General features: G+C 41.8%; 1 long non-coding RNA gene across 3 annotated transcripts in view; it reads left to right on the top strand.

Annotated features, from left to right (window-relative positions):
• LOC308060717 overlaps positions 1-26,229 on the top strand; it is a 113,309-nt gene that overhangs the window by 26,010 nt on the left and 61,070 nt on the right. For all 3 annotated transcript variants that reach the window (XR_013926858.1, XR_013926859.1, XR_013926860.1), the window contains one exon: positions 1-26,229. This exon is cut by the window's left edge; it is cut by the window's right edge and continues 26,647 nt beyond it. This is a non-coding gene — a long non-coding RNA (uncharacterized lncRNA).

Below are 26,229 nucleotides of genomic sequence, written 5' to 3'. Positions count from 1 at the left end.
GGGCTGAGCAGAGCAGGAGGGATGTTTCACATGTCTTACAGGTGATGGTTTTGTTTGTACGCACCAGTGCTGTATTTGTCTTTTGAACAACAGCGTAACATTGTTGACTTGTGTTCAGTTTGCGATTCAACATAATTCCTAAATGGATTTTTTTTGTCTCTCCACCTGTTCTTTCAAATTTGATCTCATTTTTCCAGGCCACCCCTCTAATTTGTCACATTTTTTTCTGATTCCTGTTCTATTCTTCAGTGTGTTTAGACTGCCTTCCTAAGCTTAATTTTATCTGTAAATGCAGCAAACACACTTCTATCCCTTTTTTCTCATCATTCATGAAAATATTGAACTTTACCAGACCTAGGAAAGAACTCTGTAATTACCACCTGATACAATCCTACCATTTTGATACCAAATCATTGATAAATTCCTCTTAAAATGCAGATTTCCAGCCAGCTTTGCATGCCTTTTCTGTGTAGTTTAATCCTGACCATGTTTTCTTAGCTTACTTATGAGAATATAATGTGAGACAGTGTCAAAAGCCTCACTAAAGTCAAGATGTATGACATTTTCATTTCCTCCGCTACCCACAAGGCTTGTTACCCTGTTGTAGAGTTGAATTAGATTGGTTTGACGTGATTTGTTCTTTACAAGTCTATGCTGGCTGTTACTCCTTTCCTTGTTACCGCCCAGATGCTTACAAGTAGTTAGATTATTTGTTCCAGATTTTTCCAGAAATAAAGTTAAATTGTCAGACTGATAATACCCTAGCTCCTCCTTTACTTCTTCATACAGATAGGGGGTCTGCTGACTCTTCTTCAGTTTTCTAACCCTACTCTTGCATGAGTTCTCTAAGAGATTTACTAATGCCTGTAAGTATCTTGGGATAAATGTCCTAATGCCCCACTGAACTGGAAACATCTGCCTTATCTAAGTATTCTCTAATCTGATCTTGCCTTGTTGTAACCTGAGTTGTTGCCCTTTGGTTGTATCAGCCATCTAGTCATAATTGACCTTTCCAGTGAAGGCTGAAATAAAAAAGGCACTAAACATTTCACTTTTCTGGGACTGTCTGGCAGGAACTTGTTCTCTCCATTTAGCAGTGAACCACTGCTTTTCCCTGGAGTTCTTTTCTCTGCAAATGTGCTTACAGAAAGCTTTTTGCTTCCTTTGCTAATTTCCTCTCTTTTTGTACCTTTGCCTTTCTGAATTTTTCCCCACATATTTCTGCTATTCATTCGTACTTGTCTTTAGTATTTCAATGTAGTTTTCTCTTCCTGTACATTTTATTTAGCTCCAGGTCATTGAAGAGCTCATGGTTTAGCCAAATTGTTTTCTGATTACACTTCCTATCCTTCCTTCATGTTGGCATGGCTTCTGATTGTACGCTCACTGTCATTTCTTTAAAGAATTGCCAACTCTTCTGGACTCCTTTGTCACTTCAACTTGTTTCCGAGGAGATCTCACCCACCAATTTACAGTGTTTATTGAAATCTGCCCTCTTGAAATACATTGCTTTTAGTTTTCTGTTTTCCCTCCTTCCTTTGCTAAAGATAGTGAATTAAGTCATTTCATGGTAATTATAGCTCAAGATTCCCTGTCTGTAAACTGGGATAACATCTGTTTGTCTCTGTAGGTTATAAAACCTTGTGGGGAAGAAAAATTTTCATTTGCTTTTCCTTTTTTTTTTTTTTTTTTTTTTTTTAATAATGCAAGAATATTCCAGTATTAGCTGATTCCTCTAAAGAAGCCCTTGTTCCTCTGCCCTCTCTAGGGACCAGGAGTATCTTTCCCTTCCTACAGTACCATGTTTCTGTCTTTGACAGATAGCATGGATAGGTCTCTGCTCTGCCATTCTGCTCTAATATCTCACTATCTCCTTTGTGGTCATCTTCCTAATTGACTGCTGTTAAACAGGTTGAAGAGTAAAGGCAGTTGTACTGGTAAATATATCCTAATAGCAATGTAAGTACAGACAGTGACAGGAGAAATAGTCATATTTGAATCTATTATATATACTGTGGGGCTTGATGCCAAATTAGAACAAGACCCAAGTGCACAGCAACGTGTATGTGTGTGGATTTCCCCTACATGTGTGCTCTAGATACCATGTGAAGGAATGGGATTTTCAGGTCTGGAAGCAGCTGTGGTACAGTCCAGCCAGCACCTCAGCATGGATATTCAGGGGAACATGTGGAGCCTACACATACTCCAGAGACCAGACACAGCATCATATTCTCTCTGCTGTTCAGGGAGGGGCAAAGGCTGCCATGCTGCCAACAGGAATGTAAAGAATTTCCAGATACAGATATCTGGTTGCAACCCTTCAATTAACTGGAAAGAGCAATAAATGTGGGGCACTTGGTCATCTGCTCTGCATTCATGTAAGCACTCTCTGGAAGTGGAGAAGAGTTAGGAAATATCTACAGTGTCGTTCTTTTGAATTCCTCCTGTGCGAGCCTCTTCCCTTGCACTAAAATATACACAACTGCAAGCAGACATAAAAAGTAGCAGGAGTAGTTAAGTCTGGCCACATGTATCATGACTGTGTACCAGGACAGTGAGAGAGTGGGCTTACGATGTTGACCGGAGAAAATGGTCAGTTAGTCTTGTACTCATTTGCTTGTTTGAGTGAGTGCTGTTGGCACATTGTCATGAACGGCAGTTGCTGAATCCAGCTAGATGTGGCAGAAAACATAGGCAAGAAACGGAAGGAGCTGGCAGTCATGGTGCAGCAGGAAGACTGTGACATTATCGCCATCACAGAAATATGTTGGGGTAACTCATACGACTGGAGTGCTGCAATAGATGGCAACAAACTCTTCAGGAGGGTTAGGCAAGGAAGGAGAGACGGTGCAGTAGCTCTGTATGTCAGGGAGTGTTTCGACTGCCTAGAGCTGAATGATGGTGACAATAGGGTCAAGTGTTTATGGGTAAGAATCAGGGCCAACAAGGTGGATATCATGGTGGGAGTCTGTTAAAGACCACCCAACCAGGATGAAGAGGGAGATGAATCATTCTACTAGCAGCTGGGAGCAGTCTCAAGATCACTACCCTTGTTCTCATGGGGGAGTTGAACCTACCAGGAGCCTGATGGAAATACAACACAGCAGAGAGGCAGCAGTGTAGGAGGTTTCTGGAGTGTGTGGAAGACAACTTCCCAACACAGCTGGTCAGTGAGTCAACCAGGGGACATGCCCCACTGGGCCTGCTGTTTACAAAGAGAGAAGGACGAGTGATATGGTGATTGGAGGACATACTGGGCGTAATGATCATGAGATGTTAGAGTTTCCAGTTATCAGAGAAGTAAGGAAGGGGGCCAGCAGAATGGCTGCCTTGGACTTTTGGAGGGCTGACTTTGGCCTGTTTAAGAGCCTGGTTGACAAAGTCCCTCCGGAGATAGTTCTGAAATGCTGAGGGGTCCAGGAGGGCTGGATATTCTTCAAGAAGGAAATCTTAAAGGCGCAGGAGCAGGTCATCCCCATGTGCTGAAAGACAAGGCAGTGGAGGAGAAGACCTATCTGGCCGAAGAGAAAGCTTTGGCTGGAACTTGGGGGAAGAGGAGAGTTTACCACCTTGGGAAGAAGGGGCAGGCAGCTCTGGAGGACTACAGGGATGTCACGAGGCTATGCAGGGCGAAGACTCAAGAGGTGAAAGCCCAGCTAGAACTCAGGCTGGCCACTGCTGTAAAAGATAATAAAAAATGATTTTATAAATACGTCAGAAACAAAAGGAGGGCCAAGGACAATCTGCATCCTTTATTGGATGTGGCAGTGAACATTGCCACGGAGGATGAGGAAAGGCTGAGGTACTTCATGCTTTCTTTGCCTCAGTCTTTACTAGCAAGACCACTTACGCTCTGGGTACTCAGCTGGAAGACAGGGACAAAGAGCAGAATGAAGCCCCAACAGTCCAGGAGGAAACGGTCAGTGACCTGCTGCTCCACTTAGACACGCACAAGTCTATGGGGCTGGATGGGACCCACCCGAGGGCACTGAGGGAGCCGGAAGAGGAGCTCACTCAGCTGCTCTCCATCATTTATCAGCAGCCCTGGCTAACTGGGGAGGTCCCAGAAGACTAGAGGTTAGCCAGTGTGACACCCATGTACAAGAAGGACAGGAAGGAGGATATGTGAAATGACAGACATGTCAGCCTGACCTCAGTGCCAGGGAAGGTTATGGATCAGATCATCTTGGGTGCCATCACACGGCACATGAGGTACAACCTGGAGATCAGGCTCATCCAGCATGGGTTTATGAAAGGCACCTCCTTCTACAGCAATGTGACCCACCTAGTAGATAAGGGAAAATTTGTGGATGTTGTCTACCTGGATCTTAGTAAAGCCTTTGACCCCATCTCCCACAGAATTCTCCTGGAGAAACTGGCTGCTCATGGCTTGGATGGGTTTACTCTATGCTGGGTGGAAAACTGGCTGGACAGCCAAGCCCAAATAGTGGTGGTGAATGGAGATAAATCCAGCTGGTGGCTGGTCACATGTGGTGTTCCCCAGGGCTCAGTACCGAGGCTAGTTCTGTTTAATATCTTCATCAACAATGTGGACGAGGGGATTGAGTGCACCCTCTGTGAGTTTGCAGATGACATCTAGTTGTGGGGGGCAGTGTTGGTTGGCTTGAGGGCAGAAAGGTTCTGCACAGAAGGATCGACAGACTGGACTGATGGGCCAAGGCCATTTGTATGAGGTTCAACAAGGCTCAGTGCCGGGCCCTGCACTTGGGTCACACCAGCCCCACACAGCGCTACAGGCTGGGAGTAGAGGAGCTGGGAAGATGCCTGGTGGGAAAAGCCCTGGGGGTGTTGGTTGACAGCCGGCTGGGCATAAGCCAGCTGTGCGCCCAGGTGGCCCAGAAGGCCAACAGCATCCTGGCTTGTATCAGAAACAGTGTGGCCAGCAGGACCAGGCCAGTGACCGTCCCCCTGTACTCGGCACTGCTGAGGCTGCACCCTGAATCCTGGGTTCAGTTTCGGGCCCCTCACTTCAATATGGGTGTAGAGATGCTGGAATGTGTCCAGAGACGGGCAACGGAGCTGGGGAAGGGTCTGGAGCACAAGTCTGATGGGAAGCGGCTGAGGGAACTGGAAGTGTTCAGCCTGGAAAGGAGGACACTCGGGGGGGTGGGGGGGTTCTTATTGCTCTTTACAACTTCCTGACAGGAGGTTGTAGCCAGGTTGGGGTCGGTCTCTTCTCCCAGATAATAAGTGGCAGGACAAGAGGAAACAGCCTCAAGTTGCACCAGGGGGAACGTTTAGACTGGATATTAGGAAAAACTTCACTGAAAGGGTTCTGAAGCATTGGAAATGGAACATGGGCAGCCTGTTGCAGGAAGGTGGTGGAATCACCATCCCTGGAGGTGTTTAAAAAATATGTAGGTGCGGTCTTAGCTGTAGAGGAATGAAGCTGGGCTAATTAGCATTGATAACGTACAGCTGTGGGCTGGCTTCAGGGGCCGTGGGTTGGCTGATGTAGATAAGGTGCAGGTGTGGCTGGTTCTGTTAAGGGGTTGGGCAGCCAGTGAAGAGGGAGCAGCTGAGGGAGAGAGAGGATGAAGAAGCAGAGGGAAGAGAGAGCATGCCCTGGGTGAGCAGAGACTAGGAGAAGGCAGCAGAGGGACTGGCATGAAGAGATGTTGGTATGAGATGGTAAAAGACCTTGTTGCAGCCGGCTAGTTTGGAGAGTGCTGCGACACTTAGCAACGTGGTCCAGTGGTGGACCTGGCAGTACTAGTTAGTGGTTGGACTTGGTGATCTCAAAGGCCTTTTCTAACCTAAATATTTCTATGATGTGTAGCTAACTAGATTTTGCTGGAAATTAACTGACAAATTAGTGTTTTAATTGGTAAAGTCAAGTTCTTAATATCCATTTATTTAGGGTAAATATATATAAAAAAATAATGTTTGTCAGAGAAAATTTCTCAGGTTCAGGACAATATTTCAGGTGCTTAAGAAAGACAAGTGGGAGATACAGGCTGAAGGATGATCTTCCCCATAAAAATCATTTGCTCAGCAGATATTCTTCAGGGGTGTAGGTGATTTAGTGTGAAATTCCAAGTCATAGGTCTCTGAATTGTGTCCTTCTGCCTTTCCACTTACAATTGCATCCCTTTGTGTAAAGAAGCGATATATTAAATAGAGGATTTGAGCCTGGGTTTTCCTTGTTCGTGGTTGTGCTAGTGCCCCTGGAACTACTGAAACATGTTATTTCCTTTTTTTCTCCTGTGCCAGCTGTTTGTTATCATCCCTGTGCTGGAGGATTCTGCCTCCGCAGATCTGTGAGACAAAGGGAATGAGTCAGTGCAAAATCAGAAAACCAATCGAATTATTGCAATTGTATTATTAAATTAATTAATTCTTACATCTTCAACAGAGAAGATTGCCCAAAACTCATCCATAAGTCTTTTGCATATAATGAGCAAAACCAGTATTAAAATTCTTGTTTCTGCTCATGGTATTGTGTGAAGATGGTTCCTCTGGATTTTTGTATAGTACTCTTAAAAGGTCTCCAGCTCATCTGAAGTAAAGCTATAGGGAGAGACAAAGAGAAGGAATTGAAATCACTAACATTTCTGCAAGAGGGGAAAACTAATTCCTGCTATGCTCTACAACCAACCTCTTGAGAAATGCACAAAGGAATTGACACTTGTAAACAGAGAAAAATGAAAATGAACCCAGGCTTTTATCATCTGAGTGTAGCAATGTCTCAGATGCCAGGATTAGGAGATTTTTATTTCAGAAACTGCAGGAACATTAGTTTGTACATTAAAGCTAAAATACTTTGTGAAATAGTGAGCCAGATGCAATGTGCATGAGTAGCTTTTCACTGCCTTGCTCTAGAAGATGTCTTGAGTACCACACAAAACACGATGTGACTCCAATAAAAATGTTTTCTATTTAGCCAGCGCTACTGAGGGATCATAGAAAAAAACACTGCTGTGCTCTTGGCAGTGTCTGATACAAGTTTATGATGTCATTCATTCATTAAATACAATCTGAGGTATTTTGTGCAGCCATTGTGTGTCAGAAAGTGAAATGATCACTTTTCTTGGCAGCATGTGCTATCAAGAATGCATTTTTTCCCCATAATTTCTGTAAGCAATGGAGCAGCAACATAGAGTGTGATTTGGCAATGATGATTCTCAGAATAAATCTTAAGTATGTAAATTTTACTCTTGCCATGTACCTATTCTTATTCTATCATCTGGATGGAATAAATAATGTACAATCTGAAAGCATCCAGCGCTGAGGCTTCCTTTATTGTATAGACGTGTCAGTGATGACTGATGATTTTCACTTTGTAGATGATTTTGAAAGTTTAACACGGGCAAGGTAGTGGCAATTGTGTTGCACAACTCTTAGGATGAAGGTATGTGCCATTACAACCTGCAAAGTGGAACAGATTCTGAAATTCTAGCATTGGGATCTGAGATGAGAAAACAGCAGAGATCTCTCTGAGATGATTTCCAGGTTATGAGGTCTGGTTACCTTCTGACTTGGAAAACAAAATAAAATCAACATTGTCAGCATAGGTAACGTGTAAACAAATTCCAAGTGGAATGAAATGGGTTGAAAAAAATCCAAATGGATTTCTTTAGGTTTTGGCTTATTAAAAATGTGTATTATCAATTATGATATTAAAAAAGCAAACAAACATGGTTTTCAAGTATCGTGGATCTTGTTTACATTGAAAGCTTCTTCCTCTTCTGAAAACTAAACATCAAAATTTCATGTGATTTCCTGCAGTATTTCAGTTGTCTTGGAACTACGGTTTTTTTTGGCAAAAGTGACGCTTAAAATTGAATGCCACAGGTCCATTAACAGTTAGTATTTGTGTACAACCTCACCCTTGAAGTTGCTGTCTGATTTTTTTTTTATGTTTTCAAATATTCTTAGAATATGTTAAGTTCTAAATATGTCTTCTAATCTTTTGCAGTTGATATAAGCAACTTTAAGTGCATCTGTAAAAGGACAGGATCATCTAAGCTATATTATATGTTGGCCACTATATTCTTTTCTTATGCAACCGTCTTCAGTAGCTGGCTAGTTTATGTTGCTGGAGAGCATGTAAATGGAACCAAGCAGATATGCAGTAAACAATTTTTGTGTGGATCATTAAAAGCATTTGTGAAATATGCTCTGTCATTGCTTCAGATAATTTTCTACACTTACAATGAAAAAATTGCTAAGGGGACTTTCAAGCTTCCTATGATTCCTTTCACGCCTTCAATTTTTTTGACCAAGACACCTCTACTGGCTTGGCATTCATAGTGTTGTACAGCTGGTTATTGATTTTTTCGTTCTTAGAAGATATAATAAGACATATTTTTTCTCTCTGTTTCTAATGTGTAATCACCTGAGATGAAATATCACGCCCCATCCTCTTATTCTGAATGATGAATAATTTGAGATTGAGGATAAAATTTGAATAGAAAGTTGCAATATGGAGTTACCTCTCAGTTGTGGGCTGGAATTGCAGCCAAGTGTCACAGGAATAGTTTTCTACATCGGCATGGGGTTAAAAAAAAAAAAAAAATATTTCCTGAAAAGCAGAGCACACTGAATTCTCCATGAACAAAACAGCCTCAAATGCCCTATGACATGTGAAGATCATCTCTGGAAACTTAGTGGGTCTCTTACTGCTTTTTTACTCCACCATTTTTAACATGTTTTCACCACTGACAACTCCAAATGCTCTACAGATGTCACAGTCTCTAGTGATAGCCACACATACATAATATTCCTTTTTTCCCCCCTTGTGAAGCTGACCTCACCTTAACCACCCTGAGGGGCTGAGGAAAACCTCTGCCTCACGTAACTACAGCCACCCCAACACTGCAGGTATATTATATCATTATATTATTAGCTCCACAGGAACAAGCGAGGGGACGTAAATCTGCTGTATGAATGTCAAATGGGCTTCAGCTGAAGCATATATTTAATGCAGTGTAAATGACTTGTATTTACAGATGCGTCTTATGCAATTGCGTGTGTCAGGCTGGTGAAATGTGGCTGACATTGGAAGTCTTGATGACGCAACCAAGATGAGGTCAGTAAAAAATGCATGCAGTTTATATGTCACCAGAGGCCTCCTGCACAAGCGCAAACAGGTGGGACTTATTTTTATTACGGTTTTGATTAGCTTTGGAGGGAGTAAACATGCTAGTTTTTAAATAACTCTGTGATCTATGCACTATGAGCTTGACTGTGATTATTGTTAGTCATTTCAGTGGAACAGCTAAGCAAATTAACGGGTACTCTGGAGTGGGATTCATCTGAAGTGAACACATGTTTTGAGAACACAGGCATCTACAACTCAGTAGCTCACCTCAGTCCGCCTTTGTAGCCAGAGGAGAGTCAGTCAACCAGTGTAATCCTGCATCCATTTTAGCCAAAAGTGGATGTTTCTGTTCAGTGTGAATCATTTCTCCCAACCACTATTGGCTTTGTTGGTTTGGTCTCCGTTGGCTAGAGCAGGCACCTGGACAGCTGTCTCCAATACAGATGTTTACACCACAAGGACCTTGAGAGAGATATCTTAGGCCTTGGGTAAGCATGGCTGAGCCTAGATCAAGGTTAATTTTGTTTGTTGGATAGGACTTAATCTGGCCAGCTGTGACTTCTGGTTTAAGTAGCTATGGATGAATTTGGCCACTCATTTTGACCTCATGAAGAGACCTAAGAAATTTTGAAAAGAAAAACGCGTCAGGAGGGCAGAGGAAACCAGGGTAAGAGAATGAATTTTACTCAGATGAAGAGTGGTCATGGGGTTAATTTCATGGACATGGGCAGGGACGATGTCTGGTTTTGGTGCTGATAGTAAGCTGGTATTTCATCTGAATGTGTGTATAGATTGCTGACCATCATTTTGCCCTTTTGAAGGAAGTGACCTTCACTTTGATGGCTATAGCAAGACAGGAATGACTAGTGATACTACTTGACCTCTCACTACAGGTCACTGCAGGAGCTACAGATGGCTGTTGTCTATTAATTAATTATTAATACAGCTGTCCCCAAGGGTTTTGCTATCAAAAATGGCAGTGGTGATGGGAACTGCTTTTGCGGGTTTGGGATGCTGAATTTTTTCAATAAGCTACTCGTCTGGCTGCTGTCATGCTCAGTTGACACCATTCTCTCACGAGGGAGAGAATCCCATTTAAATAGCAGTGTCAGCTCCAGATTACCTTTTTTTTGCTGACCAAACCATAGAGCATGGCATGAGATAGAGACCGTTCCTTGCCTACCTCACTGCCTAACCATGGGTGCAGGGAAAAAGCTGAATATAGCCTTGGTGAGAAAGCAGTAGAAGATTTTGGTGGTTTTTCTCTGGATCTGTAACACAGGTGTGTTTCACGGTATGTATTAGTGGGTTAAGCAACTCTTGTGACAGCTCTGGGTAAACAAGGAGTGAGGAACCTTTTACTAACCAGTGTGCATAGTGACACAAATGGGGCAGAGGAAAGGCAAAGTATTCATATATATAATTACCGTTTCAGCATTGGGTTCAGAGTGCTGAGCAGCTGGGTTATGGAAGCAGGTTCCTATCAGGTTGCACAGGGAAGATACACGTGAATGTGACAGAAACAAGGCCTGACTGCTTGTCTCGGAGGCTGATGAGATGCAAGGGCTGATGCCCATTATTTCTTACACACTGTCAACCTTTTACTGGTGTAGCACGAGTCAGCTATACCAAACTTTAGTTTTGCACTGAGTTGTACTTCCTTTCAGAGCACGAGTGTGTGTTTTCATCTGGTTTCACAGAGCTGCTTCTCGCTTTACTGCAAAGCATGGAAAAGTCTAGACAGGAGACATGAACCTGGTTCTGCCATCTCTGCCTGCCCTGCAAGATGGTTGGGTCAGTATGCCCGACAGTTACATTATACCAGGCAGAGAGATTGCTAAGGGTTACATCCCTTCTCTTTGATCTGCTCCAGAGTAGATCTTACTGCCATATTGTGGACTAACCCAAGATGAACCATCAGTGTTGCAGTATTTATTGCCATGAGGTGGACACTACCTCTTTGCAGAGAAACATCTGCACACCACTTTGACTGTCAGACTGAGCTGACATCAATGCAATTACCTGGTCTGAGCTCCTTTCACTAGAAGAGGTTTTCCCTAAGTGCAGATGAAGCTGTAATGAGTCCTCACGCCCCTGTCTACAGAAGCTGCCCTAGTCCTGGATATAAGCCTCAGGCTGTCTCAAACCTCTACTGAGCCTGCTTAACCCAAAGCCCAAACAAAAGCCACCACATGGGAATTGGGTCCAGTAACCTGGCTTGCATTTGAACTTGAAATCTGGGAGTGAAAGGCTTCATCCCAGCAACGTCCAGTCCTTCACTGTTGTTCACATTCACTTACACCAAGGACGAGATGGATGTTCATCCACTGAAGAAACAATCCCTGCACTTCTCTTCACTCTTCTGGATGTCCCCCCCTGTTTGCATAGCTTCCTTGCTTAGAATAATGAATGTGTCTAAAGCAGGTTTCTCAGTGTATGGTTTATCTGGTTATTAATGATGTGGAGCACTTCAGGACCCTTAGGACCTCTGCATTGTTGCTTTAATAAATGTCTTTCAAAATGATGAGGCCACTGGCACCTTTTCCATGCTTTTATGGTACAATGATCTTAAAGTAGCATGGTGCATTTTATTTATTAGCCAGCCCATTAATCACACAGGTATCAGTTGGCTTCAGGGAAATTTTTAATTAGAGATATTTAAGGTTGAGAGAAAGTGCTTCTGTGACAGACAATGAGAGCAAGCAGAAAGCAGGAGGCAGGCTATCTTTGTGGCTCTGTGATTAATACAGGATTTAAATAAAATATTCATGAAAGGAAATTGAAGTTATAGCCAAATCCAAACGTTAAACCTCCTTTAAAACTCAAATCTAAATTCTTTGGAGATTCATTCTTCTCTGTATTCATTAGTGGGGAATGATTCTGATGAACATGAGAGAAAAGGGAATTGTTCCCTAATGTAATAATTTAGCAACGTTTTTAAAGGTTTCTCCTAAATCTTCTTGAACCACAATTTAATATCATTGACAAAATCCATATCCTTATTTGAAATGACCCACAAGTCACTGGGACAGGTACAAAGGAAAGATCGGGGTGGAACTTGGGACATCTCTGACAGCACACTGACATGCATGAGGCAGAAAGAAAAGACTGTGTAGAAGGCAACTGCATCCTTCTGGCAGTGTTGGATAGGTAGTTGCTAATACTTAAAGCCTGCATTGTCACATGAAAAATGAATGGTACTGGCTCTGCAAACATCTCCTTTGTTAGTTAATTAGTCAGGTGTACTTTGTTTTGATATAGCACCTCTCTGGCATGCTCAGAGGCATCTCCTAAATTGCTCTGTAAAACAGATTGTTAAAAAAAGGGGGTGGGGGGAGAAGAAGGAGGAAAAAGAAAGTCAAACAAACCTTGTAGCAAATATTGCATGTGACTCAGTCTGCACAAAGGGCAAAGTGTGGAACATTAAATTCTTCTTGCACAGAGCAAAATTTTTAGTCTTGGGTGCCCACATTTAAGAATTTAAATGTGTAGGGAAATTAATTTTTCTAAGTTACTGAGCTCCTTCAGCTCCATTTCTCTGTTTCCCTTACCCTTCTTGTGTGCCACAGTATTTCTCCCTAAACCCAGAGCATCCAAAAGTCCTTTTGGTGCTATGAACTTCAGAGGTCTTACTGGAGCATTTCCAGATCCCTAGTGTGGAAAGGAAAGCTGTAATTTTTTCCCTTCTTACAAGTAGTGACCTGAGCTCGTTGACAAGGAAGGAACATGAGTGATGCTGTCTTCAATGTGAGTCAAGCTACTCCTGACTAGAGACAGAAAAAGATCAGAAGTCTCCAAAACTGGTATGTGACAAGTGAAGCAGCTCCCAAGACAGCACCAGGTCCTGCCTACAATGACACTGTCACCAAGGAGAAGGGTGAGCTCATAGCCCCTTCCTGCTGGCTTGTAGAGAAACATGGAAAGCCTACTACCGTCTGTTCCCACTAGCTGTATTATACAGTGGTGGTCTTACTAGGAAACTGTGGTCCATACACTTGCCAAATTTCTCAGCTTTGAGAGGAGCTGTATAAGGTTTCTGAATGAGAAAAAAATCTCCTGGGACGTTTCTGTGTTCTCATCAGAGGGAGACATCTAGGCACATGGATGGAGCTCACAGAGGCTTACGCATCACTGAAATCCCTTCAAGTATAGGCGAAATAGTTTGCATGCATAGAACCACATTAAGGCAACCCAGGGCTTCAGGCAAGACCACAGCTGGTTCCTCCTTGTTCAAGCCCAAGTATTTCTTGTGTGCTCTGCTTTGCCTTGTGTGTAAGTGGAACTAGTCCTCTTCCCTCAGCTGCTGAGATGTTTTTCCCATTTTACTTTTTCTGCAGACAGACAAGGGCTATCTTTAGTGATAAGAGATTTCAGCCTTTATTTTCCCTTTACATTGTAAGTGCACACACATAGAAACAAAAAGTGCTTTGGTATTATTATTGCTCACAAGATCAACAGGTTGCAGAATTAAAAGCAGATGTTCACACCTCCCAGGAGTATAATTTTAGATGCCTCCTGATCTTGGCAGGCATCATTTTTTTGATTACAGCTTCATTATTTTTTTTTGTAAGTACAATGGCTACAAATAAAAGGATTGAGAGGTTTTCTTTTTTGGGGGGTGGGGGGGTGGTAAATGCTCAAAGTCTGAATCCATTGCTTGACACCAAAAGTCAGGTTTGATGTACTGTGGCTTTGGTGGAATTGCCTTTAAATGAGATGAAAATGAGGCGTACTGTCATCCAAGAACATAGACCAAGAGTCCTTCTATATGACCAAGAAAATATTGGTGTTTTTCCTCTGGTTAGGCTGGAAAACTCCTAGAGGTTTGTGGACTATTTCTGATTCTCTTATTTCTCTTGGAGAAAAAAGACTAGCATGTGGATTTGCTATTTAAATTCTCTTCACTAATGCCATTTTTCATGGAATAAGTTGTTAAATTTGGTAACAAGCCCATCTGAAATGTCATGTCTATCACTGTAGAGTTCTAATTAACACTAAGGCTTATTAGTCTGAGTTGCCTTAGAATTTGAATAAGGGCAAAGCTATGCATTGGGCTATATGCGATCTTTGCCTCTAGTAGATTTAAAATTTTATTTTCCAGCCTAACCAGAAGAAGTTACATGTGCAACTCACACTTCCTCCATTCTTTTTAAATTCTTGTTACCAAAGATTTTAGGTTTGGGATTTTTCATTGTTCACAGACAAACTAGGGAGCTGGGAAGAAGATACCATTGGAAGAGAAGCAAGACCTGAATCAGAATTATGGGGACAAATGAGAGTGTTATTACATTGCTGATAGCTCGTTTTTCCCCTAAAGAACATGCCCTCTCCCCCACCCCCTGCAACAGGTGAAATTCAGAAATCACTTTCTCCTCTATTGGAATGAATGTGTCACATTGAAACATATTTCCCCCTGCTCTAATTTCTCACAAGCCATTTGGCAATCCATCTTTTCAGCCCATGTTGTGCAGGTCTATGATTGTATTTGAAATTCCTGCACCCATTAATCACCACTCTGTGACCTGCTTTACTCTGTACTTACTAAGCTCCTTTCCTTCACTTCTGGACTGCCAGTACTGTGTAAACTGTTTACTTTTCTGGTGTAGCATTTGCTCAGCATTTTGGCAAACTCCAACAAAATGTTCCCAACTGACTTTTGGCCAACAAACTTTTCTTAAATGGAATTTGATTCCTACATATGTTTGTCCTTGTTCACTGTTTCAGGCAGCTCTTTTAACCATTATCACCTGGCCTCACCTTGTCTCTGTTGTGACTGTAGAATGAAAACAATTGTCACACAGGCCTGAACACTCTTTGCAGGTCCTACTCTTTATTTTTTTTGCTTTCCACCATATATCTTTGAGTTCTCAGGAGACCCATTTAACTCTTGTACTGCTTGCAGTCAGGCAGAAGAAGATGTTGCTTTCATGGAAGAATGAGGGGGGAAAAAATGCAGAAATGGAAAAAAACCAGCAGAGGAATTAGAATTTCCACTCCATTTTGCTGAAACAATAAAATAGATCTGATGCTTTAAATCAGGGGTCCTCAAACTACAGCCCGTGGGCTGTATACAGCCCCCAGGGTCCTCAATCCGGCCCCCGGCATTTACAGACCCCCTGCACCACCACCCCACCCCCACCCCCCGCCGGAGGTTGGGGGGGGAAACCAAGCAGCCGCAGATGGCTGCCTGCCGCTGCATCCGTGCGCCGGCCCCCTGGTTAGAAAGTCTGAGGACCCCTGCTTTAAATATTTGCCTTCCAATAGGTACCCAGCCTTGTGTGAGGTTGTGCTGGAAATATATGGAGCAGGAATATCTTTGGCACGAACACTTCACATTCATAGGCAGAAGAAAGATGGAAAGAAGGGGAAAATAACAGAAAAATGAGATTTCTTTCACTAAACTTAAGCTGTTCAGGAGCTATTATCACTGGAGTGTGATAGGACAGCAGCCAGTGGACCCCATCTATCTTTACACACTTCTCCTGTGTAGAAAAGACCAGAGGGCGTTTAGCACTGAAGTGATTACAAATGAAGTCTCTATACTTAACTTTGGGTAGACAATGAGCTTTTAAACGGCTCAAAAAATGACAATGACTTTTTTTAATGGCTGCAGTGAAGTGGGAGAAGTCCTGCCTGAAAATGTCCAGTTCGAAATCAGGTGGCAAGTCTTGAGTCCTAGCTAAGAGTGAAGCCTGTGTTTCCTGAGCTGTAGTGCGATGCATGGCCCATCCTGCCTCTGCTGACCTGAACTGTCTGAGCCTGCCGGCCTGGGAAGGAGCTAGCCAAATCCCACTGTCACAAAAACACTTCCATTTCCCACCATTGCCAGGAATACCTGAAGAACAGCCCATTTGTGTATTTCATGTTCTGATCTATGTTTAGCCCACTGTTACCCTTTTGTATTGATATGTTGTATAGTTTTTGGCTGTTCTGCTTTGCATCTTAGTCAGAATTGGCCTAAAAAACCCAAACCCACAAACTTGAAACCCCAAACCCATTGTGCAAATATTTTAGATCATTAAACGAGGCTTAACCCTGTCCAGGAGAAAAGGACTTCAGAGGTCTTATTATGGATAGTGTGTTTATTATTGTTATTCTGTGCTAGTTGCTCATCTATCCTGCTGGAGCATAAAAGACATTTTGCACTGTGTGTGCTGGTAGATATCTCAGTGCTTCATCTTCACGCAGCAGAATGTAGCTGGGTCATTTGAGGACAGAGTGTGGGTGGTGCTTGATAGTTTTTATAAACAAATCAAAATACCTCTGCTATCCCCAGTGCCTAGTTAGCTGTATGCTTTCCAAGTTCTCAGTGCTGAAAGCGTGGAAAGTTAGATACTCTCCCGGCAAAGAAACAGAGGTACGTGTAAGTTTGATGTATTTCATCTGACTTCCTAATGGTCTAACTCTTAAAATTCCCTCACTCCTACTCTATCACTGTGCATGGAAGTGCAAAATAAACATAACTTTTATCTTGAGGAGACAGCAGATAATCCACGAGACCACAGATGACAGAGGTGTTTCCAGGCTGCTTCTGCCTACACACTCTTTTGAAGCCTTGATATTCAAATTGCATCCATTTAGGCTCCCTTGTGCATTGATGGAGTAGGTGTTAGCTGGCCTACGGGAGATTGACTGGAGATAACAAAGGTTCAGGTCAAAAGAAGGGAACGTAATTTTCTCCACTTTCACACCAGTTCTGAATTCGAGACCTGGTGAGTCTGTCAGATGCTGTTGCTAGCTTATCCCATTGATAGCCACACCAGGCATCACCCTTTCAGAAGAATTTTTGTCCAGCTGTGTTTTAGTATAAGTGTTGGTGTCAGTCACAGTGTCTTGCACAATCTCATAGGCTTGCCTTGAACAGCACATGCTGGTATAATGTAATTAAAGGTATCTACTCCTTTACTTCCTATCTTTCTACTGTTACACAGGCTTCTTTATATGGGCTAGTCATGGGTACGTTTCACTGCTGTGATTTTTCACAGTGGTTGGGCCTTTTTAACTTAACTCGCTTAACTACTTCAGCAGTAGTTCTGTAACACACGTACATTGCACATTTATCGAAGCACGTACCGGCAACTGCAGATATACAATAAACTGATATAACTGCTCTTAGTGCTACTACTGTAGAACTTGACTTATTTGGTTGCCTAAGTATTTAATTGTATAACATCTTGTGGCCTATACAATTGGATTTAGTGATAGAAAATCAAGGCCAAAGAGGCATTTTTGGGATTTTTTTGGGGGATTAATAATTATTTTTTGGTGAAGAATGTTTTTAAAGCACATGAAGACAATAAGAGTAACACTTAAATCCATTTTCTGTAAGAAGGTGCCATCACCATTTCAAAAACTTGTTAGATGTGGCCTCAGAAGTAGTAGCAGGAGTTCCTGTAATAATTCTTTTCCCAGAGGCACCATGAGCCCGGTTTAGAGCCTGATTTATTCACTGATGTAAGAAATGACCCATGCTCATGAGTTAGTCAAGTGAGAGAGATGTTAAAGTGCTGCTAGCATTTCCTCCGCTTCAGAAACAGCACAACAGCTCTTAAGCCTCCATTTCCCCCCCTACAAAAGTCCTACTTTTTAAGTCAAACAGGAATTTCTTCATAGTGCCGGACACCATATTTGTTTCTTACCTACCACCCCCTACACCAGTTCTGAAACCATTTGTCCCACCAGTACAACCTACTTCATCTTAGCAGGCCCACTAGCCATCTGTGGGCTCCTACATCATCAGCTTTTAATGAATGGGATTGTAGCAACCAAACCAGATGATTTTTTAATCACTCTGGAGACAAGGAGGGAATTTTTTAGTTTCTATTCACTGCAGGAATAGTAAGTAGCAGGAGAGAAAAGAAGAAAATGTCTGATTTTCTACCTCCCTGTGATGGTTCTCATTGGGACTATATAGCTGGAGTAACCTAGGACAACTCGAAGCTGTTATTCATGTCAGAGAGAACTGCAGGTCCAGGCTGCATCTGAGAAGCAGAGAAGCCCTATGGTCTCCTGTTGTCTACCCAGTTCTTCTGCCTTGAGTAGTTCCTAAGAGAAAATTTACCTTTCTTGTCCTTCAGAGCTTTTCCCACTCAGGAAGCTGACTGTGTGCACAGCTGAAAAGGAGAGTAATACTATAAAAAACACGTTGAAAGCAGGGAAGGAAAAATGCCATTGAGCCAAGTGTTATTTTGAGTCAGTGGAGTAGGTTCTGTTTCTTTCTGTGTGTTACACAGAGGTCGGAGGCACAGAGACATGCATACACGCCCCTCCCTCCCCTGGCATCTTTTTTTTGCTGACTTCAGTGGCAGGTTTTTTTTTGTTCAAAGCCTTCAGGGTTTGAACCCTGTTTAACACCTCTCTGTTGAGCAATTCTGCTGCTCAACAGTCTATGCCTAGTCAACAAATTGTGCCTGTGATTTTGCAGTAGGATAACATTGTAGATAAGACACACCTACTGGGCACTTTCAAGTTATAATATTGTGTTAGTCATTGCTTTTATGTATGTTTATACACAATATCTGCCCGAAGGTATACATTGATTTCCAGCCATCAAGAACACATTTAAAATTGGCTGAGTGCTTAACCTTTGTTCACAGAAAGTGTATTTTAAGATTTTTTTTCCCGTTAAGAATTATTAGCTCAGAAGAGTTTGATATGGCTATAATCATCATCATGATTATTGACTTAAACTAGAATTCTTCTAGTGATTTTATTCCTTTTATAAATTTGAGTTATACTTGTAATTTACCTTTTGTCTTTTAATAGTTGTATTCCCTTAATATGTATTGATTTAAGTGGATTCAACTGTATTTCAGGTAAAGATTTTCTGACAACTAAAAATAAAAATCTAATGTAGTGTTACTTTACTTATCTGGTAATTTTGAGAGTTTCTATAGTTAAAATAGGGAGGGGAAAAAAGGAAAAAAAGGGATAAAAGAAGATACAGTCTGAGATTCACATTGCAGGATTAAATGCTTAAATTCAGAACAATTCTGACAAGCCTCCTCTCCCAGTATGAGCTAACCTTGGAAGCACCTAAAATCAATCATAGCTTCATTTTTTTTCCGTCTTAGTTCCCCAGCTGCTGAAACCTAATTTTGCTTGGTTCATCATGGGCTGAACATCTAAGTGCCTGCTTTCTTCCTGCACGCACCTACCAATTCAGAGATGTGTAGAGCGAAACTCAAACTCCCTTCCAGTCCCTGGAGGTGAGGAACCCATTGGGAGGCTCCAACAACAGCCGTCACCCACCTGCAGCCACAGCATAAAGCCCAGCAACTGTGTGTCCCTCTGCTGAAAAGCACAGTGAGATGGAGGGGAAGGGATGCTGTTGTCTTCTGTTTGCATATTTTCCTCATGGGAAATCCATTCAGGTTGTGGCAGATGGTGTGAATGTGATCACTTTGCCAGGGTTCAAACTGGTTGTATCAACTTGCCAGGGGAGCACTGGAACAGGGCCATTTTGTGTCCCTCCTGTTAAAGCTCTGCAAAAAAGTATGAGGCTACAGAAGGGGAACCCATTGGTGAAGGAACCTGCAGTACTGATCCATGATTTTCCCTGCATTTTATCCCAAGCTCCTTAATTTGTTAAGTGGAGTTGGAACTGTGGCCCACGTCATATCCCAGTACCCAGTTGCGGGGCTGCCTGCCTGAGATATAGGCTCAATTTTAAATCCCTCCTCTGCTCAATTCAACTAATCTGAAGTTTGCTGCCCCTGTCTTAATCACCAGGGTAAATGGACACTCTTGTTCAGTTTTAGAAGAGACAAACTCAGGTATTTTACATAAAGCTAAGCAGATTCAGCTACTAAAATAGTGAAAAAGTAACCTCAGGAAGTGTCTAAACATGGCAGGCAGCTCCAAATCTCTATCATTTGATCAAAAAGGACCAATACCCAGGGATGGTTAAAAGGGTATCTCCTTGACATTATCATAGAATGGTTTGGGTTGGAAGGGACCATAAAGATCATCTCATTCCAACCCCCCTGCCATGGACAGGGACACCTTCCACAAGACCAGGTTGCTCAGAGCCCCATCCAGCCTGGCCTTGAGCACTGCCAGGGATGGGGCATCCACAGCTGCTCTGGGCAACCTATTATAGGACAGTCCTAGGTGCTGGTGGTGATGCCTTAACTCTTGGCAGGGTGTGAGTCTGCTTCTGCATCCAGGCCTTTGTCTCCAGCGGGGTTTTTTTGTGCTTATTCATTCAAAAATTACCTGTGAGTTTATCGCTCTCTTATTTACCACTGCACATCTGGGAAGATTTTATAGACTCCAGAGGGAATTCCACTTGGAAGAATCCCATGGTATTTAATTGATTTTAAAGCAAAGAATTTTACTGCTGTGGAAGAACATTTTTGCACAGATTACTTGAGACCTATTTAGCAGACAAAAAGACCCTTCTATGGATTTTTAGACTACATACTGCATTCGTGATGCCAGGATCACAGCCTTCGCCTGAAAATCTCTGATATACAGGTGAAGCAGACAGCTTCAGTCCCTGTTTTACCAGACCAAGCTTCCTCTGCAGTAAGACATGAAGTCAATGGTAGTGTTAGGAAGAGATTGTGTTTTTCCTGATTCCATGCCCTGAGCTGTAGCTTTCCTTTTACTCTTCATGTTCATATTCTCCAGGCCTTTATAACTCTCAAATGCAGGTTGTATCAATGCCATGAGGTGAAAGAAAACTAGATCATAAAAAAATTTACAAGTTGTTTTACACCCATGATAGAATAAGGCAATCAATTATTTCCTCCTTCAAAACAACTCTGCCCATGTTCAGACATGGATTGTTGGTGTATTTCAGAAGCTGTGTAGCAGCATGAATGAATGCTATGATTCATGCCCCACGCCTGCACCTCAGGATTGATTCAAATGGCTATTATCATGTTTCAGAATGTGGTGGCGGTAAACACAAGGAAGATGTGCTATGTCTAAGAGCCTCCCATGTCAAAATACCCATCAGCTTTGATTGATACTTACTGACTCATGGCCATACAGGAGACATGAGATTTGTCAACTAGGATTACAGCGGTGTAATTATTTACACTCCCAAAATGTTCAGAATGATAAAGTGTTTGTGTGAAGTATCATGTTAATGGAACTACTAGAAAATCAATACCAGGATTGCGACTGGATGCCATTTAATCTATTTTTTCTGGTTATATGTCATAGTAGAGTTTTCTTTATCCTGCATACTCATACAACTCTATTTGTGTCAAGTTCATTGCAGTAATTGCAATGACACTGGTAATTACAGACAGCACCATGCGCTCACTTCTGTTCTTCATAAGCATATACTCTCGTCTCTGAAAATTCTGTCCATTTTTTGATTTGGCATCATTCTGTCTTCAGCATTTTATTTCATTGGGCCAAACCCTGCTAACCTTTCTACAGAAACTGGAGTTTTACCTGATTGAGAAGTAGTTAAGGTAATGGCTGAAGTGGGCTGAATTACCTACCCCAGACACCCTGTGCAATCCTGAGTTGTTCCCCATCTGCTAAAAGGGATAAACAATGCTTTTTGTTATGATCTGTACATTTTTGCTGAACCTTTTAGGGTCTCAACTGACTACTGCTAAGTGCTTTTACACCGTTTGAGACCCCAAATCTCTCTTGCAGGGCTGGCAGTGTTAAGATTGTCATAAGTAATAAACAGACACCATAGGATTTGGTCCATGGTTAAAATACCTGATGAACCACTTCTGTAAATACATCCTTGTACTATATCTTTTCATGTCCATGGTAGGAGAATTTGTCCACTAACCTCTAAACTCATGAAGGCTGGAGTCCTCTTATTTGTCTGGCACACCTGATTGATTATCAAGATTCTACACAAAAGTAATAGACCTCTATAAATCAGCCTGAATAATAATAACAATTATGGTAATGATTGATACATGAGCATTTATTTGTGTTCCCCTCAGCCACACTAATGGGATTTTGATGTATAAATCTCTTCTCATTGTAACGAGATTACATAGTTCTGAATGCAAAAATGCTGTTTCATTTAATCTAAAGAAGAAAAAGTCTTCCTTTGGTAGAACTATGTAATGATATAGATCATGTTATACTAGAGATCTTATGGAAATGCTCAGCATTGATCTAATAAAAATTGCTATGGGGATTATAGATAAATTCTATTGTGTATACAAACATTCCCCTGGGAACTGCTGCGATACTGCCTACAAAAGCCAAGATTATGTGTTCATGAAGAAGCTGCACAAGTTAAATAGTGTGGGTTTCTATTCTTCATATAGAGCAAATGTAAGTAGCATATAATCAGGCAGAAAGGTCAGGAAAATTTTGTGTGTTAATTTGAATGGTAGAAACCAGCAAATCAGCAATTTAAGCACAAACTGTAATGTCTTTGGGACAGAGAACCTGGTTTTTTTACATATATCTGTAGGGCAACAGGGCACTGCAGATGGCTGGTGTCTGTGTTTCTACAGTGTTAGTGAAACATGAGTAAGACGTAAACCATAGTAGTGAAGATGCTGATCCAGCAAACAGTTAATTCCCATGACCATCTATTGAATTCAAAGATAGTAATCATGTAAGTATCCATGCAAGGATGTTTGTGTTGGTAAGTTCTAGGCTCAAGTGGCTCCTGCTTAAGTTTTCACAGGGACCCAGGAAAAACAAACACAGATTGTCGGGTATTTAGTTGGGTGCTTTAAAGGGAAGTGACCTCTCTCATCCAGGCTGGACTAGTTATTCTATCATTTTTTATCTAGGTGACTCATATCAGAGCCTTTTTTCCTCATCTCCATTAGTTTCTAACAGTTCTATATTTTGTTGCTGTTTTCAAGCAGCCAAAAAATAAACAGAAGAACCAAATTTCAATGAAAGCTGTATTTGTATTGGAGCACTTTTAAAGTCCTGTAACATAGGCTTTTACTATGAAATTATCATGAGACTCATAAGAAAGAGTTACTGATGGGAAATTGGACTGAGCAAATGAGTTTTGAAGTCTACATGGGTTTCAAGCCACAACAAGTTCAGGTTTGACCACAGATGCATACAAACCCTTTCCAAATGATACACATTGCTTTTGGAAAGAATATATAAGGCTTTGACAGACTGTTAACTTTCTATTCCCCTCTTCACCCTTTGGGACACTTAGTGCACGGTTCTACTTGCCAAATTAACTCCCAATATATCTGTATTCCACGTCCTGCTAAACAAACAGTTACTCAGAAAGGTGTTCATGTGTGCACACATACACACACACTTATATGAGGAATCTAAACCATTCTATAAGGACAGTCTTCCAAGCAACTGCTCTTGAAATCCTGACTGTTCCCAAAACTAGAGTAAAGACATTAGAAATTTAATTACCTTTTAAAATCTCTATTTTCAATTAGCGACATGCTTTGTGGTGTAAGGAACACAGCATGGAAAAAAAAAAAAGATGAGTTTTTCATCCTTTTTTTTTTCCTGAAGGATGTGTCAGTACTAGAAAAAATTGCATCTATACTATGCAACAGTCTCTTTCACATACCTCATAGTGAAAGATGTCCCTTACCATGGTTCCAGCATTTTCTATACTCCACATATGGCAGTGTTGTGGGCAGGTATACATGGTGGTGGACTGTGGGCAGAGGCAAACTTGTTTTGCCTGTGTTCTAAGTAGAGCAACCAGAGGCTGGATGCACACCATTATCTCAGTGCTGAGCCTGAGCTAGTTTGTTCTCCTGAAAAGTGGGATGCATTAAGTAAGGCTCAGTGCTGGGATAACCAGGTTTAGATGGCTTCTGATTTTCTCAGTGTGGTCATAGCTTTTACGGGTCTCTTGGCTAATACAGTATGCAGACACATCCACAGATTACGTGTTGCATCGGTTTTAATCATTCAGTTAAGTACCATGAATCTATAGCTATAGGTTATTTGTAGTAAGGAAATGAAAATGAAATATTTCCTTCTGGACATTGTTTTCACACTCTTTTTCACTGTAGCCTGGTTGCATAGTGGCTCAGGAGGTGGAGAGGAGGGGAAAACAGCCAATAAAAACTGCTTAGAAAAAGCTCCCTGCTTTTGAGTTCCTATTCTGATGAGGCTGAAGTATCACCTTTGCCTCGCTGGCGAAAAGCATTGCATGACATAGCATTACTCAGCTGGGCCTAACTGTGTACAGCACTGTATTTACAATATATATACATATATATATATATTTACACCATTAGCGAACTCTCTCTAATCGCAGAGGAAGTGTGAGTGCAGACCTGGATGGTCCGAGCAACTCTGCAGTCTCTTGCTTACAAGACAGTCCTTTGTGCCTTTCCAGCCCACTCATTGCAAGAGGTATGAAAGAAACCTGTCTGCACAGGATTTATGGCTAGCAGAAAATGCACTCTCTCTTCCCGTCCATCCAAATCCTTTCGGGAAGCACCCATGTAGTGTAAGTGGAGCTCTCTTCCAGTCATCTATTTAGATTGGAAAGCCTCTTGGTTTTCTTGGAAGGCAATCACTTATGAAGTCCCCCTGCAGAATGCTGTTGAGAACTAAGCCATGGAAATTATTGATATAATCATGTTCAACCAATTTGTAAAGCCCTGGTGGGGGAGGGCATGAGGAGCCCTCAGTCTGACATTTAGAATTAATGCCAGGAAAGTTTCTCCTCCAGAGAAATGTTGAAAACCCAATGTTACTTATTTGCAGTCATAGTGAATGTACAGGACCTGACCAGCTAAAAGAATAGTCTAATCAAAATCTCATCGAATGCAGGGGGAAACGTCCCACCAGCTTCAGAGTTGAAATGTTGAATGTATTTCTCATCTGAAACAATGTAAGGAATTAACGATTAGAGAAGGGTTTGCAGCCTCCGCACAGAAATTTAATAGGGGCTGCTTACTCTGGTATTTTGATACTCAATTTATCCATTTTTATTTGGAAGATGAATCACCAGAGTGCCTATGCAACTTTCTTCTTCAAGGGAATTTAAAAATGCATCCTTTAATAAATTTGGCTCCTTACGTCATTAGCTTAATGACCACCAATTTCCATCCCAACCTGATTTCCCTTTCCTATTCATGGCCAGAGAACTCCTGAAGCTTGGCATGGTTTGGCTTCTGCCCATCTGCTTTTTGTGGTGTGTCCTGTGGTGACTGGTAGGAGAACAAACGCCGTAGGCTACTGTTAAATAAAGCAGGTCAAGGCTTGTTCTCTGGCCCTAAGGGCAAGTGGCACAGGATCTGCATGGCTCAACCCCTCTTCCCACCATCTCAGATAATATAATGATTAATCTCTATGGGCCACACTGTCTAGCACTTAAGTCCGTGGTAGGGATGTGTTCAGGTTACTAGTGTCGCCAGAACTGCAGACGAGTGGAGCGACACTAGGACTGCCATTTCCACTGGCAGTGGATTTGCACTGTGGCCTTAGTACACGTCTGTGAACATGACCACCACAGGGAACTGACAGCGCTGTGACAGTGTGTTTGTTTAGAATTATCTTAATTGATGCTGAAACTATTCATTGCTTCCTGTTTATACAACCTCCAATAATGTCGAAAGATCAAACACAAAAACCTAGCCTGGCAATTTTCAAGAGCTGTCAGAGGGTATAACAGAAATGACTTAGATAAATGTGCTTTCAACTTCCATGAAATGTAAATGTGTGTGTAACACATCAGTCTGCCAGCCTTTATGGAAAGCTGTCCATGGATGCTTTTTTGTTCTATGAAAACATTAATTTCTTTTGCAATAGCATGAATCCTGGAAATCTCAGTAATCAAAATATAAATCAAAATGTTTGAATATCTTTCTTTCCTGGATCTTCTATTTGGACTTTGAGTTTGGGATGTCTTCTCTCCAGGTCTGTGGTGGGGGTCTGAAAGCTCATTGACCCATTTTGGTGTTACAAAAGATACTAAAGACATGTATGTCCCATAAAGCTTTATCCAGTTATTCTATAATGAATTTAATGGGATTAATATAAATTAATAGATGTTTTCCCTATCATTATATTATCATTATTATGTATTGATTTGTGTTTTGGTAGTGCTTGGTGGCTTAGTGCCTAGGTACAGGATCATGTGCATTGTTTGGTTTCTTGTATCAAGAACTGGCCATTTTTCCAGAGGGGCAGAGTTCATCCCATGGACTTGACAGAAAACTCAGTTATATACCTTTACATGTAGGCATGAGGTATGTTAAAACATGTTT

Source organism: Falco punctatus (assembly GCF_963210335.1).
Source record: "Falco punctatus genome assembly, chromosome: 3".
In the NCBI taxonomy this organism is placed as follows: Eukaryota; Metazoa; Chordata; class Aves; order Falconiformes; family Falconidae; genus Falco; species Falco punctatus.
This window is presented reverse-complemented; position numbering and strand designations above follow the sequence as displayed.